Here is a 21,384-nt window from a genome sequence, read left to right on the forward strand (position 1 = left end):
GTGAGGTCGAGGCACCATTAGGCAGGGATAGAAGGGAAAAGTTAGTTAGGGAAAAAAAAACAACACTTTATCTAAACTTATTATTTTCTAGCTTTGAGACCCTAGACCCCCCCCTGCCACTTGCCCCCCTGCCCACCAGTGCCCCCCCCCCCACCACCACCAGGGCCTCGTGCTGCACATGGGTCTAGTGCAAAAACCCAGTGTCAGGCAATACTGGAGTGGGGATCTCATCTACCAGACCCCACTCTACAGTATGGTCATGACACGTGCCCGGTTTGAGGCCATCCGGAAATGTCTGCATTATTCAGATAATGCAGCATGTCCCCCCCCGAGGTGATCCTGCCTATGACCGTCTGTATAAAATACGGCCGGTCATCGATCACTTTGGGGCCAAATATGAGCAGGCCTACGTACCTGGAAGGGAGGTCGTGGTTGATGAGTCTCTCGTTCAAGGGGAGACTCAGTTTCCGCCAATACATTCCCACTAAGCGGGCGAGGTATGGCGTGAAGCTGTACAAAATTTGTGAGAGTACCTCAAGGTACACTTACAAATTTTGTGTGTACGAGGGGCGAGATTCCCATATTCAACTCCCAGAATGTCACCCCACTCTGGGTGTTAGCGGGAAACTCGTTTGGGACCTTATGTACCCACTGCTAGATAAGGGTTACCACTTGTGCGTGGATAACTTTTATTCTAGCATTCCCTTGTTCAGGTCCCTTGCCGCCAGATCCACGTTCGTTTGTGGGACCGTGCAGAAAAATCAACGCGGCCCGCCTGCCCACCCCCCTCTCCAGGTACCTATCCCCAGGGGTGATACCCGTGCCCTTACTAGTGGAAACCTGTTGCTGGTCAGGTATAAGGACAAGAGGGATGTCCTTGTACTGTCCACAATCCACTGTAACAGCACCACCCCGGTCTCTGTGCGAGGATCCGCGGCAATGGTCCTCAAGCCCGATTATATCGTCGACTACAATCGATATATGGGAGGAGTTGATCTCTCTGATCAAGTCCTCAAGCCATATAATGCCATGCGCAAAACCCGGGCATGATACAAAAAAGTTGCGGTCTACTTGGTACAGGTTGCCTTGTACAACTTTTTTGTACTATCCCGAAGCGCTGGCAGCACAGGGACATTCCTCCAATTCTATGAGGCAGTCCTCAAGGACCTGATTTTTTCAGACCGGAGTACCTTGGGAATTGGAGGCGCCCGGATTGTCCCTGGCCAACATTTTCCAGATGTGGTCCCCCATACTGGAAAAAAGGGACGAACCCAAAAAATATGCAGAGTGTGTCACAAGAGAGGGATACGGAAGGACTCCACCACTCAATGTGACACTTGCCCCGATCATCCGGGCCTCTGCATTATCGATTGCTTCAGGGAGTATCACCCTTCCATGGAGTACTACATTTTTATAATCCCCAACAGTCCCCTAGAGAACATAAAAAACTATGGCTCTCAGACTTTGGAGATACGGAAACAATTTTTTTTCCCAAAAATATTAGTTTTAGTGCAGGCATCCTCAAACTGCAGCCCTCCAGATGTTGTAAAACTATAACTCCCAGCATGCCCAGACAACCTACAGCCATCAGCAGGGCATGGTGGGAATTGTAGTTTTACAACATCTGGAGGGCCGCAGTTTGAGGATCCCTGCTTAGTGTCTCCAAAGTCTGAGAGCCATACATATTGGGCATTGCCGCGTCTGTAAAAATCTTCTCTATAAAAATAACATGTAACCCACCCCCCCTTCCCCCCGGATGAACAGCGTTAAAAAAGAAATATAAAAAACGTGTAAAAAATATAAAAAACGTGGAGAATTTTTTTTGTCACCTAACATCACAAAAAGTGTAATAGCCAGCGATCAAAATGTCATATGCACCCCCAATTAGTGCCAACCGCCATCTCATCCCACCAAAAATTAGCCCCTACATTTGATAGTCGCCCAACAAAAAAAAAAAAGAAACTGTAGCTCCCAGGCTATGGAGATACTAAAAGAATGTTTTTTGGTTCCTAAAATGATAATATAGTGTAAAATCTAAATAAATTAGAAAATGTAGACATATTAGGTATCGCCGCGTCCATAAGAATATTCCCTATAAAAATAACATTTGACCAAACCCCTCGGATGAACAGCAAACGGTGCCAAAACACAAATTTTTTGGCAAAATTTCCATTTGAATCCTTTTTTATCGGTAATAAAGCAAGGGTTAAAAGCCAAGCAAAACTAAATATTTATTGCCCTGATTCTGTAGTTTACAGAAACACCCTATATGTGGTCGTAAATGGCTATATAGCCACGCGGCAGGGCATAAAACGAAGGGAATGCCATATGGTTTCTGGAAGGCAGATTTTGTTTTTAAATCAAGATAGTTTTTATTGAAAAAGTAAAACACAGTGTACGACATATACACATAACTGTATAATTCAACATACAATGGCATGTATAATAAAATAAATTTGTGCCCTTTTTAAATATAAATACAATGTTGTTGTGTCAGCTTATTATTTCCAAGGAGTACACATTAATCACAATGTATCCAGGGCGTACACACATCATAATAAAACCCGATCATTTAACCAAGCTCCCCCCCCCTCCCAACACCCTCAAACATTTCAAACCTGTGAGACGACCGAGCCCTACAAAAGCAGTATCTCTTCGGTGTTGCAGCACTGTCCATTGCGAAACACTAGTGCGCAGCCATGATGCCCAGCGTTCCCACTATACCAAGCCAACCTACCGCAGTGGCAGTCCCCCAGTCCCGGAAATTTGGTCTCTTATGCATTCCGCAGCGAGGGTCCCTGACACAAGACCCGGAGCACTTAACCATCCCTGCCAAATAGATAGAAACTTATTGGGACACTTCCTTTTCAAGTATATTCCCCTTTCATATCTTAGGATGGTGTTCATTCTATTAAGGTATTCCCGAGAGGTGGGCGGGTCATGATTGGTCCAGTGTTTAGCTATTACTATTCGGGCCTGGAACAGCATTCTCTGCATACATATAGATAAGTTAGTATCCCCCTCATCAACTTCTAGCAGTCCCAGAAGACAAAACTTAGGGTCTCCATGAACATCCACTTGGGTAACTTTTCTGATAATCCTGGCAATATCCGTCCAGTATGTACCTAATTTAGAACAATCCCCGAACATATTTACCAGAGAGGCGTTCTCAGCCCCGCAGCGAGGGCAACAGGAGTTAGGGCGAAGACCAATTTTATAGAGGAAGGCAGGGGTCCTATAGACCCTATGTAATAGATACAGCTGAGACAGGCGCTGCGCTTCATTAAGAATCAGGCTGGGTATTAAGGCAAAGGTATCATTCCATTGCTCTTTGGAGATAGCACCCAAATCTCTTTCCCATTTGTCTTTAACCGGAAGGGATCCACCAGGAGTAACCCCCCCATGCAGGTGGCGATATAGTAATGAAATCACCCCTTTTGTGCTCCCGGGGCTCAGTAATTGTTGCATTAAGAGGGGGGTAGATGAAACTAATCCACTTCCCGGAAATTGTGCTTGATACGCATGTCTCAGCTGTAAATACTGGTAAAATGCTGTGTTTGGGAGATTAAATTCCTCCTTCAAACAGGCAAAGTTCTTCAAGATGCCTCCGTCCTGTATGTGCTGCAGGCAGCGAACGCCCCTTTTTTCCCATGGGGAGAAACCCTCCAATCGGAACATTTTGGGCAGGTGTGGATTTCGCTACAAGGGGGTACACCCATGAAATCCCGTGAGACCAAGTACAGCCTTAAATTTTGACCAGACTTTGTGAATTAGAGATAGCGTGGGAGTATCTCCAACTCCCTGTATCTTTCCAATTTCCACCATATGAAAGGGGACATCATGTCCCGATAAGAAAGATATTATCCTTGCTGACGGTCCAGCGCCCCCTAACATGTCCCCAGCCTTTCAAGTGCTGCAACTGCGCAGCTATAAAATAGGGCCATGGGCTCGGAACAGCTAGTCCTCCCTCATCTTTGCCTTTCTGGAGAGTTTCTAATCTGATCCTAGGCATCTTTTTTTTCCAAATAAGGGAGCGAAAGAGACCCTGAATTTTGTAAAACACTCTGGGTAATCTAAACAGGGGAGTTGTGGAGAACATACAACAATTGAGGCATCAGGATCATTTTAATCAAATTTACAGCGTCCCGCTACAGACATAGGACGTTTAGACCAGGTCAACACCTTTTCCGCAAATTTACCGATCAGGGGGTCTATATTGACCTTAACGTAATCTGTAACCCTTGGCGTGATCGTCACCCCTAGATATTTAAAGCTGTCCACTATCTGCAGCGGGATCTGCGACCTATCCAACTGAGGGGGGAGAGGATCAAGTGGCAGAATTACCGATTTGCTCCAATTAATACACAGACCCGACCACTTGCCGAATGCCGTAACATGACTCATCACCGGTTGGGGGTAATGCTCTACGTCTCCTACATAAAGGAGCATGTCATTGGCGTATAATGATAACCGCTCCTCATGGGAGCCCAGCGGAATCCCTGACCATGCCGACGACACGCGCAATGCACATGCCAATGGCTCAATAGCCACCGCGAACAAGAGTGGGGATAATGGGCACCCCTGTCTAGTTCCACGATGCAGAGAAAACTGTGTACTGAGCGCCCCATTAATCCGTAATCTGGCCACCGGTGATCGGTAAAGGAGTTGTACCCAGGATGTAAATCCCGGCCCAAACCCCATAGCTCTCATAGTTTCCCAAAGATAATCCCTCTCGACGCTGTCAAATGCTTTGGCAGCGTCGAGGGACACCACTGGCCTTTGAAGATTAAGAAAAAGTCTTCTCAAATGAATAGATGTACTTTTATCCGGCATAAATCCGGTCTGGTCTTCGTGAATTATAGTGGTAATAACTTTATTTAAACGATTGGCTAACACTTTTGCAAGTATTTTAACATCTACCGGAAGGAGAGATATAGGGCGATAAGATTCAGGCAATGTCAAGTCCTTACCCAGCTTAGGGAGGACCACTATAACAGCCTCCCTCATGGATGCCAGCAGGAGGCCGGACTGCAGGGCATCATTAAATGTTACTAACAGGTGCGGAAGGAGATCCTCATGGTATCTTTTATAAAACTCGCCCAGCAATCCGTCTAGACCCGGGGCTTTTTCATTGGGAAAAGAACCGAGGGCCATCCTAAGTTCCTCCAACTGTATGGGTTCGTCCAAGTGCGAGAGGGATTCCAACGATAATTTACGTAATGGTAAATTGGCAAGGTATGTCCTAATTTCCCCGGGACCCACAGTGAGTTTTGACGTGTATAATTCCTTATAAAAGCTCTGAAAAGTAGAAAGAATTTCAGGATCCTCTGATGAGAGAACCCCACTCGCACTTCTAATGACCAATATCCTAGACGACCCAGACTGCGCGCGGACCACCCTAGCCAGTAAGCTCCCGGCACTTTCCCCCGCTTCAAAATATTTCTGCTGTAAAAAGAACCTTTTATTATCTGCAATTTGAACCAAATGATCCCGTAATCTTTTCTGCGCCTCTGTCAAGCTCAACTCTCGCTGTGGAGACGGATCTTGTATGTACACCATCTCAGAGCTCCTGATCTCCGTCTGCAAGGTTTCCTTAAGCCCCTTAGTGGCAGCTTTTTTCCGTCTAATATTTTGTATATAAAGACTGCAAACATAGGCCTTCATAGTGTCCCAGACTACACCGGACAACGCCGAACCGTCATTGGCAAGGAAGAACTCCTCAATTTTCTCTGCCAGGGGATCTGCACCATCCAGCAAATAAATCCAAAAAGGATTAAGTTTCCAAATGGGCATGCCCCTATATGTGTTAGACGTGTTGACTAAGTTGATCTTCCAGGGTAATGACACGGTTCTCCACCTCTGTGACCCTTTCATTTACTTTTTTAAGATCTTGCCGGATAAATATCACACTTTCTTGGAGGGATCCCATAGAGGCATGCAGGGAAGCCAGGGTGGAACTAAAGTGCTGCACTGCCATAAAAATGTCTTTAGGTGTGGGTTCACACTGATCATCTGTGGCAGGCTTTGCTGCGTGTAGAAGGCCAGCAGACCTGCCAGGCTGCAACTCCTGCAGGCCTTCATCTCTCAAGCCCGCCTCCACCATGCTTGCGGCGCCATCTTGGCGCCCCCCATCCTCCCTAGTTTCGGCCTCTGCCAGCATATTATGTGCCCCTTTAATCACGATCTCATCCCCACTTACAGGGTTGTCACCTGATCGGGGGGGAAAGGGTAATATTTCCTTATCAATGCACCTCGATTCCTTCCTTTGTCCCCGAAGACAGACGTCTGGAGAACATGTCAGTGACACAAGCAGTATGATGTCAGTAACAGTTCTATTTATTGTTTTGTCATACAGGCCTTATATACATCCATGCATACATACGAGAATAGCTGCAGCTCTCATTACAATAATAGCAGTTCCTTCTACAGACAGGCAGCTCTTGTTATAATACTGCTGACTAGAAACTTTTCCTCATAGAGACAGGAGGTACATGTAAATATAGTCACCCTTCAATATGATGTCACCCAACCTCCTGTCCTTCATACAGATCATACAGCTAATTCTTGTTAACCCTACAGATGAGTCCCTGCCCATCATTGCCTTATTAGATATAGGCTATTACTAATAGGACAATGAGAGGCAGGGAGTGGATCGCCCCTCATATCTTGAAGCATAAGTAGGTGGAGGGTTGGTTGTATTTTTATGGGGTATGTTGTGTCTATGAGGGAAGGGTTGTATGTCTGTGGCATATAGTAAGCTTATAGTAAGCTATTACTACTAGTGCATGGCACACAGATCCTCCCCATATTCCTCCCTCCACATTGCAGCACAGTGTGAGTGTCTATATACCCTAATAGTCACTCACACAATCGGGGCCGTCTTTAATATTGATTAGACCCTGGGCAAGTATTTACTTGGGCCCCCTGGATCCCGCCTTCCCACACCCTAGCATGCAATCACGCCCTCTACCACAACACACAACACCCCCCCTCCTTCTCCAACCATCCTGCACCCTTACTCACATAAAACAAGTAATATATATAATATAGCTTACTGTAAATTACTATAAATACTTACAGTTCTGAAGACTTCAGAAGGATTAGGATCAGTGCTCTGGGCAGATGGGCTCAGGGCTGGAAGTGGGCACTGCTCTGCAGTTTAGGAAGAAGACCAGGGCTTGGCTCACCCTATCGTTGCAGTGCCTCCGCGTGACATCATGGAGAGTGGCGTACGCAAAGGGCAGGGGAGGTCGGGAGGAGGAGCAATCAAGTAAGTCCTTCACTATGCGAGCCATGCCGCTCGCATAGTGAAGGATAGGATCAGGACACGGAGCCGGCAGAGCGGAGGCAAGATATTTTACGACAATGTCATTGAATTTGTGGGCAGTGACCAGCGGGGCTCAAGAGGCAGCTGCCCATTTTGCCCCACGTTAAAGATGGCACTGATGGAGCATCTGTGGATGACACTGTTATGGGGGATCTGTGGATGACACACTGTTATGGTGGCATCTGTGGTTGACACTGTTTTGGGGATATGTGGATGACACTGTTATGGGGGCATCTGTGGATGACACTCTGTTATGGGGGATCTGTGGATAACACACTGTTATGGGGCAAATGTGGATGACGCACTGTTATGGGGATCTGTAGATAACGCATTGTTATAGGGGGATCTGTGGATGACACTGTTATGGGGGCATCTGTGGATGACACTCTGTTATGGGGATCTGTGGATGACGCACTGTTATGGGGCAACTGTGGATGACACACTGTTATGGAGATCTGTGGATGACACTGTTATGGGGCATCTGTGGATGACGCATTGTTATGGGGGCATCTGTGGATGATGCACTGTTATGGGGGCATCTGTGGATGATGCACTGTTATGGGGGCATCTGTGGATGGCACTGTTATGGGGGGGTCTGTGGATGACACATATATAGCATCTTATGCTATATATGTGTCATCCACAGATCCCCCCATAACAGTGTCCTGCAGCCTCTTCTGACCTGTAGATTGTTACATTGTATACTGCAGCCCGACCCACAGCCCAGTCTCTGTTACATTGCTGCTCCCCCCTCTGTATTGCAGATTACAGCTCTATGTGTTCCCATCGTTCACCCTGGCCGACCTACCTGCCCCCTCTCTCTCGTCCTCCTCTGCCTGGGATGTCATATTTAGCGGGGCCTGTCCCTCCTGCTACCCGGCAGCCCCCCAGAATGCATGCCCCTCTGATGCTCCTCAGCCTGGGGCTGGTCCACTCCCTCACCCTGCAGCCCCCTGATCAGTTGCTTTGGCATGGGGTCTCTCTCTTTTCCTGGGGACAGTGGTCGGTGGCCCAGGATAAATTTTGGGGGGCACTGCGGAGCCTCCAGGAGGTGCCGGGAGTCCGGATGAGATGCGGGGATCAATGTGGGCTCAAAGGGGCCCAACTAGAGGAGGCGGTGATGGAAAGGGCTGAGTACTCACTATCAAAGTAGCGTAGCAAGCAGGCCGACCGGACGGCAGCGTAACGTCACTCACTTGCGTCATGCACCTGCTCCTCCCACTTTATTAATAAAGCAGGCGGAGCAGGCACATGACGAAGTGAGTGACGTTTTGCTGCCGTCCGCCGGCCTGCCTGCTGCGCTACTTTGATAGTGAGTAGTGTAGTAGTACAGACTACAGTCATTGAATTTGTGGGCACTGGGCAGTGGCCAGCAGGGCTCAAGAGGCAGCTGCCTTTGGTCAACCAGGAGCAACTGGGCCCGGGGCAGCTGCCCCTTTTGCCCCGTATTAAAGTCGGCCCTGCTAGTACAGACTACAGTCATTGAATTTGTGGGCACGGGCAGTGGCCAACAGGGCTCAAGAGGCAGCTGCCTTTGGTCAACCAGGAGCAACTGGGCCCGGGGCAGCTGCCCCTTTTGCCCCATGTTAAAGACGGCCCTGCACACAATGTGCTGACTGCTGCAGTTACATCTGCTGGGTGCTGAGTCAGTAGGAGTGGTAACTTTTTCAATACATACGCTCCAGCATCCAGTCTCCCAGCAGGTCACAGGATGTCAGGAGTCAGGACTTTAGCCACAGGCTAAACTGTAGATAGATGGGCTCTCACATTGCTCTTACTACTCCTGTAACACTTCACGTCGGCAGAACCCAGAGCGGAAATCAGGTGGAAAGGAGGAGGGGAGGAATCAGGAGGAGGACAGGGGCCCTTGTTTACCTGTCTAATGTTAATGGTTATGAGCAGAATGTATTCAGGTCAGAAAGGGGATGGAGCCACTTAGCTTGGCCGGACCCCCCAACTTCACGGGCCCCATAGTCACTCCATTCTCTGTCTCTATTGTTGGTACGTTACTGACAATAGGATACATGTATTAATTCTCTTTAAAATGTAGACAGTAAAAGCTTTGACAGGCATCCTAAAGGAAGGGCAAAATGTATCAAAGTATAATAAATTTGGTGCGTTGCAAGTTACTTTTGCAACGTGTACACTAGAGATCAGTGATTCTACTTGTACAAATCAATAAATTTATCAAACAGGACTTCTTGAGCTGCTAGCAGGACAGATGCCGACTGTGCTTGTGCCGCTAGTTGGATCAACAGCACAGGTACAACCGCAGATTGATAGCCAAGCCTGACCCTGTTGGTCAAGGCAGCCCCTCACTGCCCAAGAAGTCTGTTTGATGAACACATCTATTCATAAAAACTGATTTGCTCATCTCTACTGTATAACAATTATTGGTAGTCTAACTTTAAGCAAAAATTTTTGACAATTTTGGGTGCACTCTATTGTGAATATCACTGACATTTTAGGGATGAGCACACTTTACACAGGATATGTGGTGCAGATTTAAATTATCTGCGGTACATCTCCTGTGTAAAGTGTGCGCATCCCAAAAAAATGTCAGTGATATTCAGTGCACTTTTTCCGTAGACGGTGTCTGCTTCTCACAGTGAACTGACCAGGCCCACATCTGCTGTTTAACGTGTGCTCTTGCAAAAAAATTCTTTCTGACATAAAATTCAATTTTTCAATAGACAGTGTCCTCTTGTGACAGTGACCTTACCAGGTCCACATCTGCTATGTAATGTAATGTATGCGTTTCTAAAATTTTTCTCTGACAGAAAATTTTATTTTTCGATAGACGGTGTCTGCTTCTGACAGTGACCTGACTCACATCTGCTGTGTAACGTGTGCACTTCAAAATTGTTTCGGTGACAATAAATACAATTTTTCAATAGACGGTGTCCTATTCTGACAGTGACCTGACCAGGCCCACATCTGCTGTGTAACGTATGCATTAACAAAAAAAATTCTCTGACATAAAATTAAGTTTTTCAATAGACGGTGTCCGCTGCGGACAGTTATATTATCTGCGCCACATCTCCTGTTTAAAGTGTGTGCATCCCTAAAATATCTGACATCCAGTGTCCTTTTTCTGTAAACGGTGTCCACTGCGGACAGTGACATTAGCTGCGCTACATCTCCTGTATAACGTTTGCGTATCCGAAATATCAGTGACATTGAGTCTAATTTTTTTGCTGCTGGTTGCAGCGACATTAACTGCATTACATCTCCAGTATAATGTTAGCGCATCTGAAATATCAGCGACATTCATTCAGTGCAATTTTTTATTAGCTGGTGGTGACAGCGACATTACCAGTGCCAAATGTCCTGTACAACGTGTGCACATCCTAAATATCAGTGACATTCATTCAGTGTCATTTTTCATTAGGCAGTGGTGGCAGCGACATTACTTGTGCAATACCTCATGTATAATGTGTGCGCATCCTAAATATCAGTGACATTCATTCAGTTGAATTTTTTATTAGGCGGTGGTGGCAGCGACATTACAAGCGCTTTTGGCCAGGGATGCTACATTTCCCTGATGGCACACTGGCTGAACGTTGTGGAGGCAGGGAGGGAGTTGTACCCTGGGATGTCACTTGCTACCGACGCCAAGGATTTCGGGCCCTACTTCCATCAGGGTTTCCGCCGCCACCTACTTTACTAGCTGCAACCCCCCCCCCTTCTCCTCCTCCTCCACTTCCACCTCTGAAATATCATCTTGCAGCACCAGTCAGCCATCGGTCAGTATCTAGAAGCAGTGTAGCACTGCAGTGAGGAAGCGGCAACAGGCCTGTCTGAAACTTATTTGCTTAGCACAGAGCTGTGGCACAGAGCTTAGCTCAGAGCTGTGGCAGGGGATAAGGGACCAGACTGAGCTGTGGCTCTCGTCCACGCAATTTTTTAAATGGTCAGCTCTGTAGCAATCCCTCGTCCACAAAAATTTTTAAATGGTCAGCTCAGCAGCAGGCCCTCATTCACAAAAGTTTTTTAAATGCTCAGCTCGGCAGCAGGCCGTCATCCATAAAAATTTTTAGATGCTCAGCTCGGCAGCAGGCCCTCGCCCACAATTTTTTTTTTAAATGGGCAGCTCGGCAGCAGGCCCTTGCCCACAAACTTTTTTTTATGGTCAGCTCAGCAGCAGGCCCTCGTCCACACAATTTTTAAAATGTTCAGCCCGGCAGCAGGCCCTCATCCACAATTTTTTTTTTAAATTGTCAGCTCGGCAGCAGGTCCTTGCCCACAAAATTTTTTAGATGGTCAGATCGGCAGCAGGCCCTCATTCGCACAATTTTTTAAAAGGTCAGCTCACCAGCAGACACTCAACTACAATCTGTTACAGGGTCAGCTCACCTCCTGATGACGACAGCGAAGTCTCTGCCTGTTGGTACTCTGGATCACATGGCTGACTTCAGGTTAGGCTGCCTTTCCCGCGACCCACGCGGTATATGCATTTTAGGCAACACGGATTACTGGTTGTTCACCCTTTTCGACCCCCCGCTACAAAGAAATAATCTGGTGGAGAGGACAAGCAAAATGGTGGTATACCAGATTATCCTTGTGGAAAAATTGCTCCACATTTTATAGGGCTGACATCCAAATGGATCAGCGTGCGATCAGGCAGAAGTTATCTAGAGTCCACAAAGTGGCAGAAGGCCCTTGCATATAATGTTTTCGCTGGTCAGCTCACCTGCAGGCCCTCGCATATCTGTGATATACAGTGTAATTTTTGCGTAGTAGCTGTGAACAGTGACATTACCTGTGGTACCTCTCCTGTATAACATTTTCTCATCCTACATACCCGTGACAATCCCTGTAATTTTTTATTACTCATTCCAATAACACAGTCTCTGAAGAGTCCTGTATTGTTATTAATCGTCACTACCTCCCCGAGTCAGGAGTGGGTAATTTGCGAGCCCCCCGCTTGCCTTCCTTGGATGTGGTAGCCGTTTCTCTAGCTCCCTCTCCGGAATCAAACACTCATTTCCCATTAACCGTGGTCACCCTGTTAGGCGCATAAAAGAACATCAAAAGTTGATAGGGCAGACATTCAAATGGATAATTGACGTCACAGGGACGTGCGATCAGGCAGAAGTTAACTAGAGTCAACAAAGAGGCAGCAGGCCCTTGTCCATAATGTTTTCACTGGTCAGCTCACCTGCAGGCCCTCAACCATAATTTTTTCGATGGTCAGCTAAGCAGCAGGCACTCTCCCATAAGAGTCTGGTCAACAATCCTCACTGCCGGGGTCACATAACTAATTAGCACGGAGGAGTCTCGTTGGTTATCGGAATTAACCAGACAAATCGCTCCACCAACTAAGAACGTCCATGCACCACCACCCACAGAATCGAGAAAGAGCTATCCATCTGTCAATCCTTTCTGGGCCGGGTGAAGTTTGCCGTGTTGAGTCAAATTAAGCTGCAGGCTCCATTCCTGGTGGTGCCCTTCCATCAATTAGTTTAAGCTTCAGCTTTGCAACCATACTCCCCCCTGGAACCCAAAGACTTTGGTTTCCCAGAAGCTGCTAGGCGGATCATGGGAATAACGCCGCCGGATTTCCTGTCCGATTGTCTTCGAACCTCCGAGTTTCGTTGTTGATTAATAAAAACATTCTTGGCAAATGCTTTCACTGTGGTTCGTCTTAGAGACGCAATACAGATACCACCAGCCGTCCCTCTTAATCATAGCACGAGTTCCGAAATTCAACAAAATTGTGGGCTGAACTTGCACTTTATATACAAGTAAATATACAGGAAGGAATGTTTCCTATAAATTTTTCCTCTAAAATTTTTTTTTTCCCTTCGGTTTGGTGCATATTATTGTCAGTCTGTAAAAGTGGCATACTATTCAGACAACATCGTTCACAGCAGCGACCTGCGAGTCCAAGATGCATCCAGATATCCTCCCCATGATGTTCCAGAACCATTTCTGTGGTGTTTCCATTAATTTCTGACATTTTCCTATGAATCAGGCACCCTCCCCTCTTTAGAGCAGGGGGTACCTGGTTTAATGCTCGGGTTCTCCCATTGACTTCCATTATACTCCCGATGTGTTCGGCCAGAGCCCTCGACTACAGTGCTCTATCAAAACTACTTCCCTTTATCCCAAATGGAGATGAATCTATATTTATTGCCCAATAGGTGAAATAAAATGGAGAACAGTGTGAAAATTTAGAAAACTGATGGTTAGCAGAAATCATTAGAGAATTGTCAAAATTGCCCCACTGCTAAATGCAGATTAAATACTTATGTAGCTTTCCTTTTATAGAGATGTGGGCAATTATACTACAATGATTTTGAGCTTAAGATATTTTTTTTAAATTTAAGATATTAAGTGGTTATACACCAATTTAAAAATTAGCAATTTGTCCAGTTTTTAAAAGATCAAAAGTGCTCTAATTGGCCTGAAAATTGATATAGGGCACTCCGAGGTCCCCTGGGATTTATAATTTTTTTTATATACTGTTATTCTCAATTTTTTATTTTATTTTTACAAATTGTTTCTCCCCTCCCCTTTTAAACTATAACTCAAGTACAGCAATAGCAAAGTATGCCAAAGTGACACTGTCCCTTATTGGGGGTAGATCATGTTTAAACACACAGTGTGATATGAGAAAAAAAACTGTGCCTTTTTAGGAACAATCATGCAAAAATTATGCCTTAACTGTGGCAGATGTTAAGAAACTGTGGTTTGTTCTGCACAAGCGTCCAAAAATTATGCATTGACCAAGGCAGAATGCCTGTCTGTATTTATACCCATACAACTGTTACTTGTCAGAAGAACAGTTGAAAAACAGTTGAACAAGTCTGGAAATGTTCTCCATTTTATTTGGGAGTAGCAGTAGTACAATGTGGATGTAGAAAAAGTAAGCGGTGTAGGGGTAATAGTGGCAGCACTGGAAGCACAGCATGGAACAGACAAGGTGTCAAATAAATGTGTGTGTGGCTGTGTTGGGGGTACTAGTCGTAGTAGTGATGGCTGTGCAGCAGTTATCGTAGTGGCAATAATAGTAAGGAAAATGGCAATAGGGGAATTTGCAGCAGTTAGTACCATAGTACTAGTACAGAACATGATAGTAGACAAGAGATAGGGACAGGGAATGATGGAGCCAGAATCAATAACTACATCAGCAAAGACAGATCTATTCATTGGCCTCAGACTGAGTCGTGTGAAAATATTCACTGATCCATGTGTTCATTTTTTCATGTTATGTACACTGGCGGAGGATAAGTTTATCTGTTTGGGTGTGACAATGCAACCTGCCATGCTGAAAACCCTCTCTAAGATGATATTGGAGGCTCAACAAAACAGTACGGTGACATCAAACTGGGCGAGTTTTGACCACTCAAAATACTGGACTTTCCCTTTAAGTGTCAGGATGCGGTGTTTTAACAATAAACATAAACTAGTGTCCCTAGGACTGATTTACACCTGTTAATCCTGCGCCTACCTCTATTCCTAAAACTTAACCTTTATTGTTATACTGTTTAGAATGCTAATTTCTAGCCACACATTTAAAATTCCAGTACATCCCAGCCATTCGTATATGTCTGCTTCCTATTAGGGATCTCCTAACTAAATATACTGGTCCAGGATAGATCGCACTGGTGCCTTTCTGGCTGCGCGCTGCCAGTAGTAATCTAGGCACTGTGTTACTTCCTGTTATACTGGCTGCATCGATGTGCTGTATTAAAACTAAAGCTCCTCACTGCCCCCCGACATGTTTCGCCGATGGCCGGCGTCTTCAGGGGTTAGGGCACTCTGCCCTAACCCCTGAAGACGCCGGCCATCGGCGAAACATGTCGGGGGGCAGTGAGGAGCTTTAGTTTTAATACAGCACATCGATGCAGCCAGTATAACAGGAAGTAACACAGTGCCTAGATTACTACTGGCAGCGCGCAGCCAGAAAGGCACCAGTGCGATCTATCCTGGACCAGTATATTTAGTTAGGAGATCCCTAATAGGAAGCAGACATATACGAATGGCTGGGATGTACTGGAATTTTAAATGTGTGGCTAGAAATTAGCATTCTAAACAGTATAACAATAAAGGTTAAGTTTTAGGAATAGAGGTAGGTGCAGGATTAACAGGTGTAAATCAGTCCTAGGGACACTAGTTTATGTTTATAGTTTTGACCACTGTTACAATTTGCCTGCCCAGAAGTCCATGGGGTCAGGTAACATGATTTGTTTCAGAGGAAAGGGCACCGTCATTTAGAAAACAAGACAATCTTAAACAATTGTATTGAAAATAAAAATAGACAACTAGGGAAAAGTAAGAATATCATATAGTAGAATTAAATTATGTTAAAGGTGCAAAACTGTGCTACATTTCCATAATGTCAAAACAATTTTTATGGAGTCTCATCTGCAAAAAGTCCAACTGGTGTCATACATAGAAATGTAATTTTGTGAACAATAAGGCAATTTTTATGGATGCCTGCCTGGCAAAACAAAATTCTAATTGATAGCATACAAAAGAATAAAATTTTTAGAAGAATTAAATTTTGTTGAAAAACACCTGGACATCTAGCCAAAAATCTATCAGAGAGGAATTGACACAAACTACAGCATGATCTGCTGCGGGTAAAGCATCATTTTTGTTTTCACACAACAGATCTATTATTGGTGGCACATTTACACAACCAGATAATCACTATCGGACATTTTTTTTATATATATTAAGGGGCCTTTACATAGGAGGACGATGACAAGGGCCGTCCTGGCTGTGGATGTGGCATATCTGTGGCCTTAAGTGCCTGAAACTGCAAAACATTTTAAAACTGTACATTGTATTCACTGAGGAAAATAAACTGTTACATGAAATGCAGAATGCAAAAGTAACTTCCCTTAAAAGTGCCCTGTCTGACCCAGGAAGAAGTACAAAGGTGTCTTAAAAAGATTAAAATAGACAAATCGCCAGGACCAGATGGCATACACCCCCATATCCTAAGAGAATTAAGTAATGTCATAGTCAGACCCTTATTTCTGATATTCAAGTACTCTATATTGACAGGGAGTGTTCCATAGGAGGTTAGAAAATGTGCCATTATTCAAAAAAGTTTCAAAAACAGAGCCCGGAAGCTATAGGTCACTAAATTTGACACCTGTCATTGGTAAACTGTTTGAAGGTTTTCTATGAGATGCTATCATGAAGTACCTCAATGAAAATAAGAAAATAATGCCAAATCAGCATGGCTTCATGAGGAATCTGTCATGTCAAACTAATTTAATCAGTTTCTATAAGGAGGTAAGTTCTAGACTTGACGGTGGTGAATCTTGACTTCTCCAAATAATTTGATGCTATGTCACTTAAAAGGTTAGTATATCAAATAAGAATGTTTGGACTGGGAGAGAATGGCTGTATGTGGGTAAGTAACTGGCCCAGTGATAGAAAACAGAGGGTGGTTATTAATGGTACACACTCAGATTGGGTCACTGTCACCAGTGGGGTACCACAGGTGTCAGTATCGGGCCCTATTCTCTTCAATATATTTATTAATGATCTCGTAGAAGGCTTGCACAGTAAAATATAAATTTTTGCAGATGACACTAAACTGTATCAAATAATTAACACAGAAGAGGTTAGTATTCTGCTACAGATGGATCTGGATAGATTGGAGGCTTGAGCAGAAAAGTGGCAGAAGAGGTTTATCAATGACAAATGTAAGGTTATGCACATGGGAAGGAATAATGCAAGTCACCCATACATACTACAGTAAATGATAAAACACTGGGTAACACTGACATGGAAAAGGACTTAGGAATTTTAGTGAACAGCAAACTTTGCTGTAGAAACCAATGTCCGACAGCTGTTGCCAATGCTAATAAGATAATGGGTCTAATAAAAAAGGGCATAGATGCATGTGATGAGAACATAGTCCTGTCACTATACAAATCACTAGTCAGACCACACATGGAGTACTGTGTACAGTTCTAGGCTCCTATGAACAAGGCAGACATAGAAGAGCTGGAGATGGTTCAGAGGAGGGCAACTAAAGTAAGAACTGGAATGGGTAGATTACAGTACCCAGAAAGATCATCAAAATTAGGGTTATTCACTTTAGAAAAAAGACGAGTAGGAGGAGATGTAATAACTATATTTGAATATATCAGGGGTCAGTCAGAGATCTCTCCCATTATCTATTTATTTCCAGGACTGTGACTGTGACGAGGGGACACCCTCTGCGTCTAGAGGAAAAACGGTTTCTACACAAACATAGAAGAGGATTCTTTACGGTAAGATCAGTGAGACTATGGAACTCTCTGCCTGAGGAGTTGGCAATGGAAATCACTAAAAGAGTTCAAGAGGGACCTGGATGTATTTTTGGAGTGTAATAATATTACAGGTTATAGCTACTAGAGATGGGTCATTGATTCAGGGAGTTAGGCCTCTTTCACATGACCGTATGGCTTTTTCAGTGTTTTGCGGTCCATTTTTCACGGATCCGTTGTTCCATTTTTCCATATGGCATATATAGTATACAGTAATTACATAGAAAAAATTGGGCTGGGCATAACATTTTCAATAGATGGTAACACAAAAATGGAACGGATACGGAAGACATACGGATGCATTTCCGTATGTGTTAAATTTTTTTTGTGGACCCATTGACTTTAATGGAGCCACAGAACGTGATTTGCGGGCAATAATAGGACATGTTCTATCTTTCAACGGAAAGGAAAAAACTGAGACACGGAAGCGGAATACATACTGAGTACATTCCGTTTTTTTGCGGAACCATTGAAATGACATACAGACCGTATACGGAACGCAAAAATCGGCTCGGAAAAAGAAAAAAAAAATGTGAAAGAGGCAAGGATAGTACTGTTCTATCAGGGGCCAGCTGTTCCCGTTCCACAAAAAACAGAATGCACACAGATGTCATCCGTATTTTTTGCGGATCCATTTTTTGCGGACCGCAGAATACTGAAAAAGCCATACGGTCATGTGCAAGAGGCCTTATTTTGATTGCCTGATCTGAATCTTTTCCCCCTAAAGTGAGGAATATTGACTTCTATCTTGCAGGATTTTTTGCCTTCTTTTTGATCAACTTGCAGGATAACTGTCACGGATGGTGTTGCAGAAAACGAGAAGTCACAAATAAAGATCCGACTGACTTGATCCCAAACTAAGAAACATATGGGTGAGCCCTATAAAAGCCCTAGAGCTCTCCCTGACTGCTCAGCCCATGCAAAGATCTTTATGATAGAAAATTGCATGCCCACGTACCTAGACTGAGTGACACCTGAAAACCCTATAATAGTGAGGAAACACGACCACCGGCTCCCTGCACTCAATACGGAGGGAGTCAGGGTCACCTAGAATCAAGCCAACAGGAAAACACAAATAAAGGAATAGACTTATCTGAGGAACCAGCAGTTGCAGCATCTAGCAGTGAGTGCAATCCAGGAAGTAGAGTAAACCGCAAAGTGAGGCAGTATGGGAGGGGAGGCAATCACTGCTAATAGATGACAGCTGAGAGAGGGAGAAGAGATGACAAAACGAAACCAAAACAAAAGAACATCATGCAAGAGGTACTGAAGAACGTCTGTCAGAACTGAGAGATCTGGCGGTGACAATAACAGGCTGAACTGGATGAACAGATGTATTTTTTCAGCTTCACAAACTGTGTTACTATTTTACTATCTTAAGTGGGAATTAAGAATGAACATAAGCTAATTGCTGGTCACAAATAGTTTTCTCATGGCCACACATCTGAGGATAGGTTATCAGTAGGGATGAGCGAACCCGAACTGTATAGTTGGGTTCGTACCGAATTTTGGGGTGTCCGTGACACGGACCCGTACCCGAACATTTTCACAAAAGTCCGGGTTCGGGTTCGGTGTTCGGCGCTTTCTTGGCGCTTTTTGAAAGGCTGCAAAGCAGCCAATCAACAAGCGTCATACTACTTGCCCCAAGAGGCCATCACAGCCTTGCCTACTATTGGCATGGCTGTGATTGGCCAGTGCAGCATGTGACCCAGCCTCTATATAAGCTTGGGTCACGTTGCGCTGCACGTCACTCTGCTGATTCAAGCATAGGGAGAGGTTGCAGCTGCGACGTTAGGGCGAGATTAGGCAGATTAACTCCTCCAAAAGACTTCATTCTGTGATCGATCTGCAGCTGTGGATCATTGAAGTGCTAATATTGACTTACTCACTTTTTTGAGGCTGCCCAGAGCATTTTTAGATCACTTTTTTTCTGGGGTGATCGGCGGCCATTTTGTGACTTGTGGTGCGCCAGCACAAGCTATCACCAAGTGTATTTAACCATCAATAGTGTGGTTATTTTGTGCTATATCCTACATCAGCTGCAGGCTGAGCCTTTGTCACCGAAGTGCATTTAACCATCAACAGTCTGGTTATTTTTTGGCCATATACTACATCAGCTGCAGGCTGAGCCTGTGTCACCGAAGTGCATTTAACCATCAACAGTCTGGTTATTTTTTGGCCATATACTACATCTGGTGCAGGCTGAGCCTGTGTCACCCAAGTGCATTTAACCATCAACAGTGTGGTTATTTTTTGGCCATATACTACATCAGGGGCAAGTTGAGCCTGTCACCCAGCGCCTAAAAAATAGACCTGACATTTCTATTCAACCAAATCTGTACTGTTTTAGCTGGTCAAGTTATTTGTAGTGACCGTAAAAGCACAATTTTTGTTCTGGGTTGAAAAACTATTCCCAAATTTGCCATTCTCAAAATAACTAGTTTTGGTATATGAGGCCTACTTGAAATCTATCCCAAAAAGGATATCTTACATTGAAGGTGCTAATAGTGTCATTCAGAAAAACCTAAGACACACGCTACCGTGCAGATAGAAGTTTGATTCTGTGATTAAACCTATACCTGTCACACAGCGCAAATAAAAACAGGCCTGACATTTCTATTCAACCAAATCTGTACTGTTTTAGCTGGTCAAGTTATTTGTAGTGACCGTAAAAGCAGACTTTTTGTTCTGGGTTGAAAAACTATTCCCAAATTTGCCATTCTCAAAATAACTAGTTTCTGGTATTTGAGGCCTACTTGAAATCTATCCCAAAAAGGATATCTTACATTGAAGGTGCTGATAGTGTCATTCAGAAAAACCTAAGACACACGCTACCGTGCAGATAGAAGTCTGATTCTGTGATTAAACTTATACCTGTCACACAGCGCCCAAAAAAAACAGGCCTGACATTTCTATTCAACCAAATCTGTACTGTTTTAGCTGGTCAAGTTATTTGTAGTGACCGTAAAAGCAGACTTTTTGTTCTGGGTTGAAAAACTATTCCCAAATTTGCCATTCTCAAAATAACTAGTTTCTGGTATTTGAGGCCTACTTGAAATCTATCCCAAAAAGGATATCTTACATTGAAGGTGCTAATAGTGTCATTCAGAAAAACCTAAGACACACGCTACCGTGCAGATAGAAGTCTGATTCTGTGATTAAACCTATACCTGTCACACAGCGCAAAAAAAAAACAGGCCTGACATTTCTATTCAACCAAATCTGTACTGTTTTAGCTGGTCAAGTTATTTGTAGTGACCGTAAAAGCAGACTTTTTGTTCTGGGTTGAAAAACTATTCCCAAATTTGCCATTCTCAAAATAACTAGTTTCTGGTATTTGAGGCCTACTTGAAATCTATCCCAAAAAGGATATCTTACATTGAAGGTGCTGATAGTGTCATTCAGAAAAACCTAAGACACACGCTACCGTGCAGATAGAAGTTTGATTCTGTGATTAAACCTATACCTGTCACACAGCGCAAATAAAAACAGGCCTGACATTTCTATTCAACCAAATCTGTACTGTTTTAGCTGGTCAAGTTATTTGTAGTGACCGTAAAAGCAGACTTTTTGTTCTGGGTTGAAAAACTATTCCCAAATTTGCCATTCTCAAAATAACTAGTTTCTGGTATTTGAGGCCTACTTGAAATCTATCCCAAAAAGGATATCTTACATTGAAGGTGCTAATAGTGTCATTCAGAAAAACCTAAGACACACGCTACCGTGCAGATAGAAGTCTGATTCTGTGATTAAACCTATACCTGTCACACAGCGCAA

This window comes from Bufo bufo, chromosome 1, assembly GCF_905171765.1.
Source record: "Bufo bufo chromosome 1, aBufBuf1.1, whole genome shotgun sequence".
NCBI lineage: Eukaryota > Metazoa > Chordata > Amphibia > Anura > Bufonidae > Bufo > Bufo bufo.